Below are 19286 nucleotides of genomic sequence, written 5' to 3' on the forward strand. Positions count from 1 at the left end.
GGCAGGTGGTAGGGTGGTTGGAACCAATGACCTTGGAAACATCATCTTCAGACATAGGAGAAAAGGCGGGTGATGGTGGCGTAGAAAATTGGCTGTTGATGGCGGTAGTTTTCTTTACGAAGAACGATGCAAAATCATCAGCCGTTAACTCCGATGAAGGTGTGGGAGCAGGCGGACAGAGGAGAGCAGAGAAGGTTTTTAAGAGTGTGCGAGAGTCAGGAGAGTTGCTGATCTTCGAGTGATTATAATCAGTTTTTGCAGAGGTGACGTCAACGGAGAAAGTAGAGAGAGAGAGGTCAGTATGGTCTTTTGACTTGTGCCATTTTTTCTCAGCTGACCGGAGGCTGGTGCGATGCTCATGTGGTACATCCGATAACCAGGGGGCAGACAGGGATGCACGGGCTGGTCCAGATGTAAGAGGGCATATGTTGTCCAAGCAGGATGTAAGCGTAGAACACAGAGTGTCTGTGGCACTGTTGGTATTCAAAAGAGAGAGCTCCTCAGAGGGGGGGAGTGCAGACAAGACAGCAGAGGAAAAGCAGGAGGGAGGGACCGTAGGTAGCGCCGGAAAGTGACCAGCGGTAAGACATCTGCATTGTCTGGAGCGGTGAGGTCGGGGGTGACAAAGAAGTGATCAGACGTGTGCAGCGGAGTGACCTGAGAGTGATGAGTGGAGCATTTCTCGAATCATCCTTGTCATTTGCAAAACAGTAAGTGCATTTCTGGTTTTGATTGTTTGATTGCAAGAGACGGCACATGATTCACGTTAACGCTTTTACTGTTTGTACAATAATTTATTGACAGACAGTGTCATTGTGATGCAGACAGGAAAAGACAGCACTGCATAGTATGGGAATTAAGATCAAGATATGGATCGATATAAAAATGGATGATTGATGTTGTTTAAATCAGATGTAATTTCCTACATGACATGATTGTGAACAAAAGCTTGAAGCTGAGAGTCCTACAGTTGCTAGATGTTGCCTGAGATCGGAATTTGGTAAGTAAGTGGGGGGTTGCATGTTCTGCTTATGTGAGTGTGTGTAACAAGAACCACATCTTCTTTTTGGGGAAGAAATGGGTACACTGAAGGATCTTATTGTGGTTTAAACGTGCCTTTACATTTAATATGCTTATGATTCCATTATTGATTACAAACTATGCATAATATGTTGAAAATATGACCAGTATGTGAACCAAGAATTTAGGGCTGATACTGTGGGGCTTTTTCCACAGGAAATTACTATGTATGTGTGTTAAGATCAGGTTACGCACAGAGCATGTTGGGCCTCCTATATAATTTGTTACAGATGGATGGAGATTTGAAAAACAAGGCAGTGAGCTGATTGGCTGGAGACCAGACAAAGGGAGCGTATCTGATTGGACCCCAGCTCAAGAACAGACACGACGACAAATACATATAAATACATATAAATAGCTGTGAGACTGTTTCTCGGGGTCGATTCTTTGTGGAGACGTTTTTGTGTCTGAGAATCCACCGAAACAGCTGTTTGTTTGAGACTTCTGATCAATAAATTTCAACGTTTTCTGAACTGGCCTCTCTCCAATTTTTGAACGCGCAGAACGTTGTTTTAATGTTCATCAGATGGTGACCCCGGACGCGATTGGAGAAAGAGGCATCTAAAGAGAATTGTAAAACTCGGAGAGTGACCGAAAATTGGGACGAGACAACTTTTAATTCAACACACTGTCGACAGAAAAAAAACCAAAGGTGAGCAGAACCCTGTTTAAACAAACTTCTGCAGATTGGATATTCCAAATTTATGTGTTGAGTTTGAAGTATATCCGTACCATTGATTAAAAAATTTAAAATCATTGATATGTGTTGATCAGAATAAAAGGATATTTTTTATATATATATTGGATGACGGGGTGAGAAACCCGCGTCACGATAGTTACGAAAACTATAGTTGTTTAATCCCTTTAAAACACCGGCAAGTATCGAAGCATTGCGGCGTGAGAAAGGGCACTTTTAAAACAACGGCAAGTATCAAAGCTTTTGCTGTGTGATAAAAGTGAATAAGTTGTTAAATCCCTTTTAAACAACGGCAAGTATCAAAGCCTTGCGGCGTGAGAAAGGGCGCTTTTAAAACAACGGCAAGTATCAAAGCCTTTGCTGTGTGATAAAAGTGAATAAATTGTTAAATCCCTTTAAACAACGGCAAGTATCAAAGCCTTGCGGCGTGAGAAAGGGCGCTTTTAAAATAACGGCAAGTATCGAAGCCTTGCTGTGTGATAAAAGTGAATAAGTTATGAAATCCCTTTAAAACAACGGCAAGTATCGAAGCCTTGCTGCATGAGAAAGGGCGCTTTTAAAACAACGGCAAGTATCAAAGCCTTGCGTGTGGGTGACCGACACCATAGTACGCTAAAAGTCGATTAAACTGTGTATATTAATAGTATATTGTGTACTGAATATTACTTTTAAGTATAGAAAAAGGTGATAAATTGTGTATTAAGTGTGTATTGTATACTGTAATATTATAGTGTAAAATGTCTGAATTTGAGAAAAAGTGTGTGATTTATGGAAATTTCCCCTGTAATTATACAATGGGAAAACATTGTTGATATGCTAATGGCCCAATCAGAGCCGAAAAATCGTAAAAAGGACAGGAAAATCTGGGAAAACAAATGGAGTCAAATTTGCATGGAGAATGTGTGGAAGGAATCTGAGAAAGTGTTGATTAAGATCACTCCAAAAATCAGGGAAATGGAGGAAAAAGCGCATGCAAGTTTAAACAAACATGTAGAAGGAGGAAAAGATGTGAAGTGGTTAGATAAAAATAAGCATAAAAAGAATTACGCCTGTGGACACGCATTGCACTGACTGCAATTGCTTTGAGTTCCCCTAGGGGGGGCACAGGACATGTGCAGTCGGAGGAGTCAGAGAAAGAAATGGTGAGAGAGTCAGGAAGTGCAGGAGCCAGTATCTCGCGTCATACTGAGACAGCCCCCTTATATCCTGATTTGAATAAGCTGTTGCCACCGCCCTACATACCAGCATCACAGCAAGTGCAAGTGAATGTGAAAGATTCCAGGGTGGAGGTAGACATGCCAGATCTAGATGTTTTAAAGGATCAAATACACGTGTTGACAGCACAATTAGAATTAATGGTAAATAAACAGGAAACCATACAAAGAAAGAATAGCATAACAAGCCAAAGTGCACGAGTAGTGCACAATGAGGAGGAAGACCGAGACATGAAGGGACAGGAAGCATGTAATAACAGTGAGGATGGAGGGCCACTGCAGGTATGTAGGGACGTAGTTATTAAATGAACTATGATGTCTACCCCAGTGTCACAGGGTACTAGGAGTCGTACCAGAGCCTATCAATCCACTCCAGCCTGTCAATTCACTCCCCCTCAAGAGAGACAATGGGACAGTATGTGTCGCCTAGGTAGTGAGTATGAGGAAAGGAATGATAATGTGCCAAATGCCCAACTAATGTCAGGAGGGGCAACTAACATGCCTCTGTTACAGGGCAACCGAGGTGTACCAAAGTACCAGCCCTGGAGCCATAGTGACATGACAGCTGTGCTGGCAAAATTGCCCCCCATTACATCTGGTGGAGGCAGATGGCTTACAAAGTTGATGGCATTGTGCCACGGCACCACCTTGGCGGTAGGAGACATAAGATGCCTTTTAGGCCAAGTTTTTACTGTTTCGCAGATGGCAGAGTTTGAGAAGGATGCAAACCTTGAAGACGAACCCAATGACGCACGGTATACCACTGTCAGTACAGCGATCGCCAGGGCCCTCAGAGAAAAATTTCCAACACCCCCAACCGTATACCAAAACATTAAGTTCCGCATTAAGCCTGGTGAGACTGGAGCGAGTTACTATTTTAGATTCGCAGCTGAATGGGAGCAGATGGTAGAAGAAAATAGTCTAAATAATCCAATTACGCGTGATATATTTAGAACTGCCGTAATGACAGGGGCCCCCAACGGTGTCAAGCAGGCAATGGAATGTAATCCTGACACTCCAGTAGCCAACAACGAAATGTGGGAAAGACACCTGGTGTTCCATATTGATAGATCAGTCGATAAACAGGATAAAGAACAGGAGGAATTAGAAAAGACAAAGCAACAATTGTTAAAACTACAATTAGAAATGGCTAAGTCAAACAGTAAAAAAACAAAACAAATGTCACAACGTCCTGTGGGCAGCGGCTTTGACGGGCAGCCCGGAGTAAATACCCAAACTTTTCCCATAGTCACACCTGAAACTTTTGGCTATGCTCAGGGAGGATATGTCCCTAATTTTCAATTAATGAATCCGCGGGGAGGGTATAGGCCACGGGGCAATAGCGGATGGGCTAGGGGAAAGCCAAATGGGGAAGAGGTGCGCTACAGGGGGTATGTTATCAGTGTGGGGGGACTGGTCATTGGTCGAGAGACTGTCCCATGGCAGGGAACAGCCAGTATATGGGACCACCTGCGGGGGGATGGGATCCTCATAGAGGTGGGTCCAGTGGTCGTGGCAGAGGACCACAAACTCCAAAATACCCGGAGCAACAATGCCCACCTCCCCACTCGATTCAGGCGCCCTTGAACCCATCTTGGGGCCAGGGGGTAGGCGCGGATTGTTGACGAGGCCAACAGAGAACAATCATGCGAGGTCTGGCTGAGCCTTACATGATTTTAGTGGTTAACAACAGGCCACTAACAGCTTTGGTAGATACCGGAGCAACATACTCCACAGTAACGAGGGGCACAATCACTGACAAAGATCTAAGTGATAAGACTGTTGGAGTTATGGGATTCTCTGGAGGGTTAGAACATTGGCATCTTACTGTTCCTCTTACCACAAAAGTGGCAAATCAGTCCCTGTCACACTCATTTCTATACTCCACAAAAGCACCTGTTCCCCTATTGGGCAGAGATCTGTTGATTAAATTGGGTGCAAATATTTTATGCTCACCAGAAGGTGTCACAGTCACGTTCCCGGACGGCACTAAAGTCGACTGTTCACAGGCACACAGTAGAGAGGGCCACCAGCAGGTCTTGCTGGGAGGACCCTTGCAAGAGATGGCAGACATATATTGGGTGGAACTAGATAATTCACAATCAGGAGCCAGAGCACTGTATAAGAGTCGATGCCTCCCATCGACCCCCTGCATTGTACACTATTTTATGATCGGAATGACACTGTCACATACCAGGAAATGTTCCATGACATTGAGGGCCAAATGTGGACACTCACAGGGGAGGGTCTATATGTAGGACAAGAGGGTGTAGTCGTTTCAGTTACACTGACACCAGAACAACAGATATGGTATGAAATGGCAGACACAGCTGAACCTCACATTTCTATGGCACTGCATCCAGGCCATGAAGCTCGAGAGTTAGGAGCTATGACAAAAAGGTTGCACTTGGTGACCGATTGGGAGCCCTCTGGCATTGTTGGGGTTTTGCATTCGCGTATGACAGATTCATATTGGGTACCACAAAAGACGGCCGATAGGGGCCAATTGACTCATCTCGAAATTACAAGAAGCCATGGTCGCGAACTGACAGACGGTCCCGGAGCTGAGCAGTTAATTAACAGCCAGCCGGACGACCTCTGGTCACAAGGTCCAACGGACGTTGGCCTCTGTAACATTAAGCCAGTCACATTTCAGTTAAAATCGACAGAACCAGTTTGGGTCCCACAATATCCTAACAAAAGGGAGGCAGAGGAAGGCATTGCGCCCACTGTTCAAGGTTTAGTGGAGAAAGGTGTCATTATTCCATGGCGATCGCCATGGAACACCCCGATTTTTCCTGTAAAAAAAACAGGCACAAACAAATATAGATTAGTTCATGATCTGCGTCGAGTAAACAGCCTGGTGACAACACCAACAATGGCCGTACCAAACCCATATAATGCCATCTCAAATTTGACCCCAGCTCACCAATGGTTCACATGCATTGATTTGGCCAACGCTTTTTTCTGTATACCAATCGCGGAAGAATGTAAATCATGCCTGACTTTCACTTACCGAAAATGTCAATATTCTTATAACAGACTTCCACAGGGCTTTATTTTATCGCCAGGGATATTCAATCAGGTCCTGAAAAATCAGCTGATAAATTGTGTGTTACCTGTAGATTGCGTTCTAATAATGTATGTTGATGATCTTTTGCTAGCAGCCATAACCAACGAAGATTGCTTAAAAGCAACGGGCGTCATTCTGAGACAGCTGTATGCGTCTGGGTTCAAGGTTAGTAAAGAAAAACTGCAGGTCAGCAGGCCATCTGTTACTTTCATGGGCCGTTTAATCACAGGCCAAGGCACAACATTGTCTGATCGCCAACGTGATGGCATTTTGTCACACCCAAAGCCACACAATGTGAAGAACATATTTTCCTTTCTGGGATTGACAGGTTTCAGCAGGAATTATATCCCTATGTATTTAGCGGTCACCAAGCCATTACGAGACATGGTCAAGGAACAAGGCATGAGAAATGTGCAGGCGAAGTTAACATGGACCCCTGAAGCAGAAACCGCGTTCATTAAATTGAAAGGGGAGCTGTCACATGCAGCATATCTGCATAGCCCTGATTACAGCAAGGCATTTTTCCTAGACGTTTCTGAAACAGGGAATAGCGCACATGGAGTACTTTTCCAGAAGCAGTCTAGTGCTAGACGTGTGCTGATGTATGTCAGTGTCCTAATGGACGCCATTGAACAACGCCAGCCGGTTTGTGCCAGGTTTACTGCAGGATTAGCAAAGATCATTGAAAAGACATCACACATTGTGATGGGTCATCAGTTAACAGTCCTGACCACACACTCTGTCATGTCGTTTGTCAATTCTGAATCATTTACGTTTTCACCGTTGAGGCAGAGAAAACTGTCCAAATGTTTAACGGCGCCAAACATAACATACAAACACGACGGCATTAACATGGTAGACTTGTTCACCAAAGGGGAACCACATGACTGTGCACCAATCACTGACCTGGCATCTCGTGTTCGCCAGGACTTAACTGCAACCCCTATCCCTGAAGCCTCGGACGTGATTACACTTTTCACGGACGGGTGCTGTTTTAGAGCTCATGATGGCTCTTTGGTCTCAGCTTACTCTGTTGTGCAGCAAACAGACTTAGGTTACACCACTAGGGAAGCAGTAAAAATAGAAGGCAAACAGTCAGCACAGAGAGCAGAACTAATTGCGGTTACACAAGCACTAAAACTTGCAGGGTCTGGTAAAGTCAACATTTACAGTGACTCAGCTTATGTCGTGGGTGCTGTCCATGTCGAACTCGCAGTCTGGCAAAGGAGTGGGTTCGTCACTACGTCTGGTAAGCCTATAGCACATGACGCAGAAGCACGTGCACTGTTGGACGCATTGAAAATCCCAGCAGCTGTTGCTGTCATAAAATGTCAGGGCCACTGTAAAACAGACAGTGCGGTAGCACGGGGAAATGAGGCTGCTGACTTGGCTGCCAAGACAGCTGCAGGCTATAAGGTGACTTTGATGGTACAGACTGACTGTTCATATGTGAAATTGTTACCATCTTTCAGCAGAGAAACACTTGTGGCCGAACATGGCAAATGCACACCAGAAGAACTGTCAACGTGGACAGAGTATGGGGCCCTGTGTGCACCAGATGGTCTGTGGCAGGCCCCAGATGGCAGACCAGCATTGCCCATGAGCCTGTCACGCTCTATCATGAACCAAGCACACACTATGTCGCACGTGAGTTCAAGACAGATGATGAAAACATTGCAATATTGGTGGCATCCTTTTTTGACGGCTATGGTGTCTAACTTTGTACTTTCATGCGACATTTGTCAAAAACATAACATCAAACCTACTTTAAAACAGTTAAAGGGCACATTTTTGCCATTGCGAGGCCCAGGAGAGGAAATCGTGATTGACTTTACCGACATGGTAGAGAGGGTGCAAGGGAAACGGTATTTGTTGGTGATAGTTGACCAATTCACAGGTTGGCCTGAGGCTTTTCCTTGTGGAAAAGAAGACAGCACTGCAGTCATTAAGTGTCTCATTAATCTGTACATCCCGCATTACGGTTTCCCCCGGCGTATCCGGTCAGATAACGGCTCGCACTTCAAAAATGAGCATTTAAAAATCGTAGAGAAATCGCTGGGTCTAACGCATGCGTTTGGAGCCGTCTATCATCCTGAATCGCAAGGTAAGGTCGAACGGATGAACCTAACACTGAAACTTAAATTGGCTAAAATCTGTGCACAGACCAAATTATCATGGCTATCGGCTCTTCCGTTGGCTCTAATGTCTGTACGTTCCTCTGTTAACAGAATCACTGGCTTTACACCTTTTGAATTGCTTACAGGTAGATCTTTTCCAGGACCGTTGACGCCGCTGCAGCCTGACACCTGTGTACCACTTTCACATTGTGTGTATTTTGACAAACTGACTGCTATGATTCAACATTTCTCTCAGCAGACTCCCTCTGACATTGCTGAAGACCCTGTTGAGCCCCGTTAGCAGTGGGTTCGCCTGAAGAAGTTTCGAAGGAAGTGGAATGAGCCACGCTGGACGGAGCCTCTGAAAGTGACGGCGAGGACATCACATTGTGTCCGTCTATCTGGCAAGGGTGACACCTGGTATCACTTGTCTTCTTGTGTTAACTGTGATCCACCAAACAGGTCACTGTCGGAGACTGCTGTGGACCTGAGGGCTCAGGTCCATGAGGGGGAGGGTATCTCTGCAGAAAGTGACATACAGGAGGGTATCTCTGGAGCAGAAAGTGGAGTAGAAAGTGACATACAAGCATCAACAACAGGGGCATTAAAATCCAGTGCAAAAAGGTGACATTTTTTCAAGCAGTGACATTTAAAAACAGGTACGGAGTGGAGAAAGTGAGACGACAAAATAAAAGAACAGGTGATTGTGCAGTGACTCATGAGGAAGACAGTAGAACTATCTTCCATTTAGTCACAAAAGCAAGGTGCACGGACTATCCAACTTATGACATTTCACCCAGAGCTTAAAACAAATAAGAAACTGGTGTGTAGACTATATACTCATTATAATCAAGGGTTATCAACATTTTCGTATTTATCTTTATCATAATCTTTATATATTAATTTTCTTTCTAATTCTTTATAATCAATATATATTGTTGTTATTGTGATTCTTCAATTTTAATAGTCACATTTTCCATATTTACTATTTTTTATATTTTTATGTTCACAGTTTTCATATTTTATATTCAGTATTTCCCATATTTTTATATTGCTACTGTGATTTTATATTGTCATATTCATTAACGTATAACCATTTATTACCTACATTTAAATTTTGTGGGATTTTAACCATATATTTTTTCTTAATTTCATATTCCCATTAAGTGTACTGTGTGTTTAACCATTTAAATTTCCAAGAGTGTGTTTATTGTTCCTTTAAAGTCCAAGAGAGGGTAACGAGATGAAGCTGTGGGAAAAATGCAAGCTTTGCGCAAGTTCTACCAGGAAGACTCCTCACGTCATAATCAATTACCAGTTAGCCTATCATCCCTCAGCACGTAGTATAAAAGGATTGTACTTACCTTCTCTTTCGTTCACAGAAACTAACGCACGAGTGAAAACTCTCATTGCGTAAGTTAGCAACCGTACATGGCGGAAAAATCTTTAGTCGATTGCGATTTTACTGATTCCGACGACGATCCACCTCCTACTTCTCCCGCAAACGTGCGGCGCAGTTCACGTATACAGAACCGGGATTCCCCGTGGTCCCAGTGGCCCTCGGAGAAGATATTGTCCATTTTTGAGCAGCAAGGCATTCCAGCGGATAAAGATCTGGAGAGGGAGGATCTTATATTACTGGCTTCTAATGCTCTGGGTAATCCCGCCGTCATAGCCACGGATGTCCCGGTAAGCCCCATGACGCCATCAGTTCCAGCCAAGCAAGCCGGCAGGAAACGCACAGCCAAATCCTCTCCAAAATCAAATAAAAGGTCCAAACCTTCCACGTCGATCGTTTCTCCAACTCAGGGCCCAACGGATATCAACAATCAGCTCCTGTTAATAGTCCAAGGATTATCCGAGTCAGTGAATAACCTCGGGAATAGGCTGGGGGTCTTCGAGAGAGCTATCGGGAACCCGACCTTAAATTCCGCCGCGACCACATCATCCGCCGCATCCCCGGTTTTTTCGGGGACATCCTCGTCTACATCCCCACAAGCGATAGCTCTACCAACTATCCAGCCTTCAACCTTTGTGGAGCCAGCTCTGAGTGCAACTCAGTTTAATTTGTCTACGGCAGAGGCCGCCCAAAACTTCGGGAGACGATTTGTTCCACCGGCTGCGGCTTCAGTTTCGCATCAAATGCGTGCTAGCATCATAGAAGGTAAGGATGTAAATTTAGCCTCCTTACTGATGCCTCTGCCGGCGTCTGAACGGCAAATGGTGGATTGTGGTGACGTGGCGGTTTTCCTCAGAACTTCTGACGCTAGGCTGCAACGGAATCTATCATTTCCCGAGTTTGTAAGCGCTTTTGGAGTTTATAGAGACATACTCTGCCAAAACTTTCCAGAGCGTCGCGAAGAAATGGACACTTATTTGGCCATGATGACGGACTTTTACCAGAGATACGGAGGCACCCTTTTCTATGAATATCATAGATCCTTTTCGGCTAAATCCGCTTCATTCATCTCTGTGTTTAATTCTCGGCTGGACTGGTCCATCATCGACACAGAACTACTCGTCCGCCAGAAAACCTTGGCATGTGTAGTTTGCAGCTCTCACGGTCACACTGCCTCGCTCTGCCCTAAAACTCTCGCGAGTCAAAGTCCCGCTGCTGTCCATGGTGCTAATCCAGTAAACCCATCATATGTCAATAGAGGGCGTTCAACCCATAACCTGGACAATTCCAGGATCTGTTATAATTTCAACGAATCCGTTTGTACATTTTCTAAATGTATATTTTCACATGTTTGCAGTTTTTGCAAAGAGCCCCATCCGAAATATGTCTGCCCACAGAGATTCAGACCCGCTGCTCAAGGAAAGTCCCGGTTCAGAAAGAAATTCTAAAAAATCACCCTTCTACCCCAATTAATACTCAAATGTTATCAGGGTACTTGTCATCCCATCCCGATCCATTATTTGTAGATTATTTGATTACCGGGCTGGTCCAAGGGTTTAGGGTAGGCGTCTTATCTCCCCTGTCTTTTTCTTATGTGGCAAAAAACCTACAGTCGGCTTTAGCTGAACCAAAAATGGTTTCTGACTTATTAGGGAAGGAAGTTAATAAAGGTTATGTTATTGGGCCTTTCAGTTCTCCTCCTTTTTCTCCCTTTAGAGTTAATTCGCTCGGCGTGGCTACTAGGAAATTTTCGGGGAAAAAGAGGCTGATTTTTGACATGTCTTCGCCACATTCTAATACGACAGCAAGCGTTAATGAATGCATTCCCCTAGAGCCTTTTTCGCTGTATTATGCTTCAGTAGACAACGCGATCCAACTAATTAAACTGGCTGGGCAGGGTGCATGGCTAGCTAAAGCTGACATCAGAGACGCTTTTAAAATTATTCCTATTCACCCCGCCGAGTGGGCTCTCTTTGGTGTCAAATGGCAATCCAAGTTTTATTTCGCAGTTAGACTAACTTTCGGCTGCAGAAGCAGCCCACACATATTTAACAACCTATCAGAGGCATTGTGTTGGATCCTGCTTAACGTCTGCAAGATCCCTTTCGTTCTGCATCTACTCTATGATTTTCTGCTGGTCGATTTTCCATCACGCGAAACCCCCATCCTAGATACACTCAAACACATTTTCAGCGAGGTGGGAGTTCCTCTATCAGAAGAGAAGACTCTCGGCCCGGCAACCGCTCTCGAGTTCCTCGGTATCCGGCTGGATACTGTCAAAATGCAAGCTTCTCTTCCTATGGATAAACTTTCCAGAATTCGGTCTGTTATGGGTTCTTTTATAGACTCACGCGTCGTTACAAAACGGGAAATGCTTTCATTGCTTGGCCACCTCAATTTCGCCATGAGCATTATCCCGCAAGGTAGGGCTTTCATATCTCGGTTGTTAGATCGCGCCCATTCTGTACCCAACCTAAGCGACATCGTGCACCTCGATGAAGGGTGCCTCTCAGATCTAAAATTCTGGTCCCACCTGCTTAACAGCTGGAATGGTATATCTTTTTTTTATAATGATACTCCAGAGTCTTCTGTCGCTCTCAAACTTTTCACCGACGCTGCCCCTTCAGTAGGTTTCGGAGCGTTCTTCCAAGATCAGTGGTTTGCGGAGAGGTGGCCTGACCAGTTTGTTCAGGCTCAAAATTCAGCCTCGTCCGCTCTCTACGAGCTCTATCCGATAGCGGTAGCTTGCATCCTATGGGGTTCAGCTACGTCGCGCAAACACATCATTATGTTTTGCGATAACGAAGCAGCAGTCGCTATTATTAATAAAGGTAGATCGCCCTGTTTAGCCATTATGTCAATTATGAGAAGAATTATTTGGCAATCGATCATGCATAGCTTTACGATCAAAGCCGAACATATTCCGGGGTACTCTAATGAAATTGCTGACGCTCTCTCTCGCTTTCGCTTTCAGACCTTCAGACGCCTCTGCCCAACGGCCAACCAGGATCCAACACCATGCCCGAAACCGTCCAGAATCCTTCTAGATTAGATCCATATTACAAATTGTTAAAATCAGCTAGCTACTTTATTTCTAAAGGTGTCACATCCTCCACTTTTAAAGCCTATCATTCCGCCTGGTCCTCGTTCACAGTTTTTTGTCTAGCTTTTCACATTAACCTTTTTCCAATTTTAGTTTCTACCGTCTGTGCCTTTTTGGTGCATCAGTATCAATTCCGCAACCTTAAAATATCCACCATACGCAGATTACTGGCGGGTATCCAATTCCATGCCAGAATGCATGATCCCGGTTATCCAAGTTTATTTTCCACGCCATCCATACGGTTACTTCTGAAAGGTATCTCTAAAAATACAAAGAAAACAATGGATAAACGCCTTCCCATTACTCTCCCCATTTTAAAAGAACTGGTTTACTCGTTGCGCCAAGGGCTATTCTCAGCATATACTAACATTCTCTTAGAAGCGGTATTCTTAACTGCCTTCCATGGCTTTATGCGCCCAGGGGAATTTACTAACGACTCCCGGAGTTTCGACCCATCCAGAGATCTGACATTTTCAGATATAAAATTTTCTCCAAACCACTTTACTATTTTTCTTAAACATTCAAAAACTGACACGGCACGCGCAGGCTCTACAATAAAAATTTTGCGTTCCAATAATGATAATTGCCCTTATGCTTCTATGATTAAATACCTCAAATCTCGCCCCAGTCACCATAAGCTTTCCCCCCTTTTCGAGCTATCAAACGGCTTTCCCATGACTAAAGAGTGGTTCAGGATTCATCTTGCCGCAGCGGTGGGGAGTTGCGGCAAGTCTTCCCATCTCTACACCGGGCAATCATTCAGGATTGGAGCGGCAACATCTGCAGCAGCTTGCGGGATTTCGACCTCTGCGATCAAAATCCTGGGCAGATGGTCATCTATGGCATTTGAATCCTATATAAGACCAGATTCAAAAACTATCCTGGATGCTCAGCAAGCATTCTCTACAAGCTTAAGGTACTTCATTGTACATACTGGTGGTGGTGGCATAAGTATAGGTATATATAGCATGGCTTCGGAAAGCCTCATTCAGCTCGTTATCTTCTGGTGAAATCTGTTGGCTTGAGCAAGTTAGGCTTCAGGGATACATTCATCGGCTTGTGCAAGCCGCATATTAGCCAGTGCTGGCTCGGCGTTATTTATATATATGATGGTTATTTTATTATTTCTTTTTGTGCTGTTGCATGCCCTCGTAGCCTGTGCAGGCTCCAGGAACACATTCATGGGCTCGTGCGAGTCTCATATTAGCCAGTGCTGGCTTGTCGTTATTTATATATATGTCGTTTATTTTATTATTTCTTTCTGTGCTTTTGCAAGCCCTCGTAGCCGTGCAGGCTCCAGGAACATATTCATGGGCTCGCGCGAGTCTCATATTAGCCAGTGCTGGCTTGTCGTTATTTATATATATGTCGTTTATTTTATTATTTCTTTTTGTGCTTTTGCAAGCCCTCGTAGCCGTGCAGGCTCCAGGAACATAGTCATGGCTCGTGCGAGTCTCATATTAGCCAGTGCTGGCCTGTCGTTATTTATATATATGTTGTTTATTTTATTATTTCTTTCTGTGCTTTTGCAAGCCCTCGCAGCCTGCGCATGCTCCAGGAACATATTCATAGGCTCGTGCGAGTCTCCTATCGGACCGCGCAGGCCCCGTTGTTATTTATATATATGTTATTATTTTGCTCAGCAAACGTTCAGCCTGTGCAGGCTTCTGTAAATCCTATGCTTCGCAAGCCTCTTATGTGCTTTTGGAGGTTTCAGTTAAAACATTGATATTTAACTATAACCTTTATAATACCATTTATGCTATCTTCAGAAGAAGTCACGTACAATGCAACCTCACGTATGTCCAAACATGCTGACCCTTGCTTACTCTCTCCTTTAGGAACTCCAGTGAGATTCCTTATCCGGTGGGTTTATTTCCAATTACTTCTTCTTTGGGGTAGGCTCCGCTCCTGCCTTATCTTCAGGCAGGAACTCCAGAATCATTTTGCCATGATTTCTTCATCGGACGGGGCCTACGCCCAAACTACTATACAATACAAATATATTGTTACATAATAAATATCATATATTGTTCTATGTTTCACGAGTCTTTCTGGTAGAAATGCAAGCTTTGCGCAAGTTCTACCAGGAAGACTCCTCACGTCATAATCAATTACCAGTTAGCCTATCATCCCTCAGCACGTAGTATAAAAGGATTGTACTTACCTTCTCTTTCGTTCACAGAAACTAACGCACGAGTGAAAACCCCCATCCTCCCCTCCACCACCACCAGGTCTGGCCCCGTCCTCAGTCCGGGGGTAGGCTCCGCTCCTGCCTTATCTTCAGGCAGGAACTCCAGAATCATTTTGCCATGATTCCTTCATCGGACGGGGCCTACGCCCAAACTACTATACAATACAAATATATTGTTACATAATAAATATCATATATTGTTCTATGTTTCACAAGTCTTTTTGGTAGAAATGCATTTTCACACACTACACCGGCCTGTAGTGTTCTAGCAGTGTAAGGTTGAGAGTGAGTAGCGGTGTGATGCAGGCCTCTTTGAAAGCAGTGGGAAATGTCCCAGTGGTGAGCAAAGAGTTGATGATGCGGGTCAGACCAGGCACAACTGCTGGAGAGATGGCATGGAGGAGATGGGTGGGGACGGGATCCAGTGGGCAGGTGGTAGGGTGGTTGGAACCAATGACCTTGGAAACATCATCTTCAGACATAGGAGAAAAGGCGGGTGATGGTGGCGTAGAAAATTGGCTGTTGATGGCGGTAGTTTTCTTTACGAAGAACGATGCAAAATCATCAGCCGTTAACTCCGATGAAGGTGTGGGAGCAGGCGGACAGAGGAGAGCAGATAAGGTTTTTAAGAGTGTACGAGAGTCAGGAGAGTTGCTGATCTTCGAGTGGTTATAATCAGTTTTTGCAGAGGTGACGTCAACGGAGAAAGTAGAGAGAGAGAGGTCAGTAAGGTCTTTTGACTTGTGCCATTTTCTCTCAGCTGACCGGAGGCTGGTGCGATGCTCACGTGGTACATCCGATAACCAGGGGGCAGACAGGGATGCACGGATTGGTCCAGATGTAAGAGGGCATATGTTGTCCTAGCAGGATGTAAGCGTGGAACACAGAGTGTCTGTGGCACTGTTGGTATTCAAAAGTGAGAGCTCCTCAGAGGGGGGGAGTGCAGACAAGACAGCAGAGGAAAAGCAGGAGGGAGGGACCGTAGGTAGCGCCGGAAAGTGACCAGCGGTAAGACATCTGCGTTGTCTGGAGCGGTGAGGTCGGGGGTGACAAAGAAGTGATCAGACGTGTGCAGCGGAGTGACCTGAGAGTGATGAGTGGAGCATTTCTCGAATCATCCTTGTCATTTGCAAAACAGTAAGTGCATTTCTGGTTTTGATTGTTTGATTGCAAGAGACGGCACATGATTCACGTTAACGCTTTTACTGTTTGTACAATAATTTATTGACAGACAGTGTCATTGTGATGCAGACAGGAAAAGACAGCACTGCATAGCACAAACAAATGTAGAAATCTGAACATACAACGGGGTTGAGTAGGGTGAGAGGAACTCCACCAGCATCCTGTTGTGGGCCGCAAACCATTGCCTGATGATGTTGGAGCGATGGAAACTGACATTGTCCCAAACTAACACGTACTTTGGCAGGTCATCTCCAATCTGCCCCCTCTCTTGTTCAGGGATGAGATCCCTGTAGAGAGTGTCAAAAGACTGTTTAGGTGTGAAAAGGGGCCGTCTGCAACACAGTGAAGTTGTCTTGCAGTCCTCTGTGGAAAGAATATAGCAATGCAAAACACTAAATTGAGTAAAATAAAATGCCACTGTTTACTTAAAGTATACTTACTGTATATTGTAAAACTAGTGCTTAAATGTCGTGGGGATTATACTATTCTACAGAGACCCATTATAATGCATTTTGATCAACATGACATAAGCAATTGATAATGTAGGAATCTGCACAGAATTTTGTCATAATCATTTGCATGGATGTACCAAAGCATTTGCAACTTGTTCAAATAAATGAGAAAATGCTTGTTTGATGTGCACACGTGACACAAGGATGTAAGGATTGAACAAGAAGTTTTGAGAATTTCAAATCGGATCAGAGAAATGTACCAAATTGACTTAGAAAAAACTGTATTTAAAGTGGGGGGGGGTACTTTTGGGGCAGTTTTGTTTCACCCAAGTGTCCCATTTCCACCCCTCTCAAACTAATGCATGGATGCATATAGCCAGAAACAATTCATTTGATGCATGCAAAGAAGCAACACTGTGTGTCTCAAGAAGCATTTATTCATGATTACGTAGACATGCTAAAATTTCAAGGCCACACACTACACATTACACATTACACATGACATTACACCTTTCATAAAATTTACATTTAGCAGACGTTTTTATCCAAAGCGACTTACAGACGAGGAAACATTGGAAGCAATTATAACAATATAGGCAACAAAATGCATAAGTTAATTAAATCCAGTCCATTAAAGCCTAGCACAGTATACAAAGCTAAGAATAGTGAGGTAAGTAAAAAAATAATTTTTTAAGAAGACAGAAAATAATAAGAGGTTAAAATCAGTCATCTACATTTTGACGGAAGATATGCATTTTCACACACTACACCGGCCTGTAGTGTTCTAGCAGTGTAAGGTTGAGAGTGAGTTTCTTCAGTAGCGGTGTGATGCAGGCCTCTTTGAAAGCAGTGGGAAATGTCCCAGTGGTGAGCAAAGAGTTGATGATGCGGGTCAGACCATGCACAACTGCTGGAGAGATGGCATGGAGGAGATGGGTGGGGATGGGATCCAGTGGGCAGGTGGTAGGGTGGTTGGAACCAATGACCTTGGAAACATCATCTTCAGACATAGGAGAAAAGGCGGGTGATGGTGGCGTAGAAAATTGGCTGTTGATGGCGGTAGTTTTCTTTACGAAGAACGATGCAAAATCATCAGCCGTTAACTCCGATGAAGGTGTGGGAGCAGGCGGACAGAGGAGAGCAGAGAAGGTTTTTAAGAGTGTGTGAGAGTCAGGAGAGTTGCTGATCTTCGAGTGGTTATAATCAGTTTTTGCAGAGATGACGTCAACGGAGAAAGTAGAGAGAGAGAGGTCAGTATGGTCTTTTGACTTGTGCCATTTTCTCTCAGCTGACCGGAGGCTGGTGCGATGCTCACGTGGTACATCCGATAACCAGGGGGCAGACAGGGATGCACGGGCTGGTCCAGATGCAAGAGGTTATATGTTGTCCAAGCAGGATGTAAGCGTGGAACACAGAGTGTCTGTGGCACTGTTGGTATTCAAAAGTGAGAGCTCCTCAGAGGGGGGGAGTGCAGACAAGACAGCAGAGGAAAAGCAGGAGGGAGGGACCGTAGGTAGCGCCGGAAAGTGACCAGCGGTAAGACATCTGCGTTGTCTGGAGCGGTGAGGTCGGGGGTGACAAAGAAGTGATCAGACGTGTGCAGCGGAGTGACCTGAGAGTGATGAGTGGAGCATTTCTCTAATCATCCTTGTCATTTGCAAAACAGTAAGTGCATTTCTGGTTTTGATTGTTTGATTGCAAGAGACGGCACATGATTCACGTTAACGCTTTTACTGTTTGTACAATAATTTATTGACAGACAGTGTCATTGTGATGCAGACAGGAAAAGACAGCACTGCATAGCACAAACAAATGTAGAAATCTGAACATAAGACAATCTCCTTAGGGAAAACTGTACATGCAGTGCAGTGGAATTACAGTGCAGTCTTCCTACACCTCCTGACGTTCCTGTCTTTTGGGCAACGGATTCTCATCCACATCACAACAAATATCTTCTCTTGCGAAACAGCGTGAAAATCATCTTTCAGAGTGTCTAATCCAGCCTCTGCAGGCATCAGCTGTGATGTCATCACACGTTACATCCATGGCAGCCAGAAGGGTCATCTGTGTATGCGGCTGGCGATCATATACTTTTAATCTTCATGCTGAGAAAAATTCCTCAACGTGGTTGAGTAGGGTGAGAGGAACTCCACCAGCATCCTGTTGTGGGCCGCAAACCATTGCCTGATGATGTTGGAGCGATGGAAACTGACATTGTCCCAAACTAACACGTACTTTGGCAGGTCATCTCCAATCTGCCCCCTCTCTTGTTCAGGGATGAGATCCCTGTAGAGAGTGTCAAAAGACTGTTTAGGTGTGAAAAGGGGCCGTCTGCAACACAGTGAAGTTGTCTTGCAGTCCTATGTGGAAAGAATATAGCAATGCAAAACACTAAATTGAGTAAAATAAAATGCCACTGTTTACTTAAAGTATACTTACTGTATATTGTAAAACTAGTGCTTAAATGTCGTGGGGATTATACTATTCTACAGAGACCCATTATAATGCATTTTGATCAACATGACATAAGCAATTGATAATGTAGGAATCTGCACAGAATTTTGTCATAATCATTTGCATGGATGTACCAAAGCATTTGCAACTTGTTCAAAGAAATGAGAAAATGCTTGTTTGATGTGCACACGTGACACAAGGATGTAAGGATTGAACAAGAAGTTTTGAGAATTTCAAATCGGATCAGAGAAATGTACCAAATTGACTTAGAAAAAACTGTATTTAAAGTGGGGGGGGTACTTTTGGGGCAGTTTTGTTTCA

Source organism: Barbatula barbatula (genome assembly GCF_947034865.1).
Source record: "Barbatula barbatula genome assembly, chromosome: 11".
In the NCBI taxonomy this organism is placed as follows: Eukaryota; Metazoa; Chordata; class Actinopteri; order Cypriniformes; family Nemacheilidae; genus Barbatula; species Barbatula barbatula.